Source organism: Mus caroli, chromosome 4 (assembly GCF_900094665.2).
Source record: "Mus caroli chromosome 4, CAROLI_EIJ_v1.1, whole genome shotgun sequence".
Lineage (NCBI taxonomy): Eukaryota > Metazoa > Chordata > Mammalia > Rodentia > Muridae > Mus > Mus caroli.
This window is the reverse complement of record NC_034573.1, coordinates 123446338-123448131: the sequence shown is the minus strand read 5'-3', so window position 1 is coordinate 123448131 and position 1794 is coordinate 123446338.

The following is a 1794-nucleotide window of genomic DNA, read 5'->3' as shown; positions in this document are numbered from 1 at the left end:
TTTTTTTTTTTTTTTCTTTTCCAACTTTGCCATTAGCTGTATTTGGTGGGGAGGTAACTGTATTCCTTTATCTTTTTACTCCCTGAGGTGATGCAATGGGGGAATGGCTGGGATTGTTCTATTTTAAAAACATACTATAGAGTCTACAAAATGGCTCAGTGTATAAAGGTGCTTGCTGGCAAAACCTGATGACCTGAGTTCACTTCCTGGGACCTGTAGCTCATCATCTGATCACCACAAGTGTGCACACCCACACACTCTCTCACAGTTGCAAAAAAAAAAAAAAAAATGTAAATGGTCACACCTGGAATTGGGAGCCTGAGGGAGGGGGATTGTCATGAGTGTGAGGCCAGCAGGAGGAACCCTGCAGAGGCCTGTGGGGGAAGGGACCAGAACACCAGATGAACAACAAAAAAACAAACCCCAAACAAACAAGGATTTGAGGGTATGGCTCAGCCCTGGGGCATGTGCCTAGCATGTGCCAGCACTGAGTTTTGTCCCCAGCATTGAAAAGGAAAGGAAAGGAAAGGAAAGGAAAGGAAAGGAAAGGAAAGGAAAGGAAAGGAAAGGAAAGGAAAGGAAAGGAAAGGAAGGAAAACCGTACTGACAGATCCACGAAGCCAGAGGTCTCAAGGTTTCAGGCTTTGTTTTGGTTTATTTGGTTTAGAGATAGGATCTCACTGTGTAGCCCAAGTGGCCTCAAGCTTTGTGTTGTGGATCTTTTCATGTCAACTTGACACAAGCTGTAGCCATCTGAGAGGAGGGGATCTCAAGTGAGAAAATGCCTCTGTAAGATCAGGCTGCAGGCAAGTATGTAGAGCATTTTCTTAGACTGAGGAGGGGGCGAGGAGAGCTCATGGCTGGTAGGCCTGGGTTCTGTGAGAAGGCAGGATGAGCAACCCGTGGAGAGCAAAGTCTGTAAGCTGCACTCCTCCGTGGCCTCTCCATCAGCTCCTGCCTCCAGGTTCCTGCCCAGCTTGAGTTCCTGTCCTGACTTCCTCTGCTGATGAGCAGTAGTGATATGGAAGCATAAACCAAATGAATCCATCCCTCCTTCCCCAGGCTGCTTTTGGTCATGGTGTTTCATCATAGCAGTAGTAACCCTACGCAAGACACTTGGGGGCCTCCCGGCTCAGCCTTTCCATATGTATACTACCACACTGAGCTAGCCGTTTACTTTTTCCTTAAGATTTATTCATTTATTTATGTGAGTACACTGTCGCTGTCTCCAGGCACACCAAAAGAGGGCATCGGATCCCATTACAGACAGTGTGGTTGCTGGAGATTGAACTCAGGACTTCTGGAAGAGTATTCTATGCTCTTAACCATGGAGACATCTTTGTAGCCCTACAGTTTACTCTTAAAGAGGAAGACTTTAAGACTTTTCTCCTTCCTCCGATTAGAATTGGATTTCTGCCAGGCAGTGGCGACACGCCTTTGATCCCAGCACTTTGGAGGCAGAGGCAGATGGATTTCTGAGTTTGAGGCCAGCCTGGTCTACAGAGTTCCAGGACAGCCAGGGCTATACAGAGAAACCCTGACTCAGATTAAAAAAAAAATTGGATTTCTCTTATTAATCTTTTGGGGAGGGATATGTATGTGCATATGTGTGATTGCATGTGTGTGTGTGCATATGCGCATATGTGAAGGTGGATGCCTGAGGTTGACAAAGTGTCTTTTATTGCTCTCTCATTTGATTTTTTTTTTTTTTTTTCTTTTCCAGACAGGGTTTCTCTGTATAGCCCTGGCTGTCCTGGAACTCACTCTGTAGACCAGGCTGGCCTCGAACTCAGA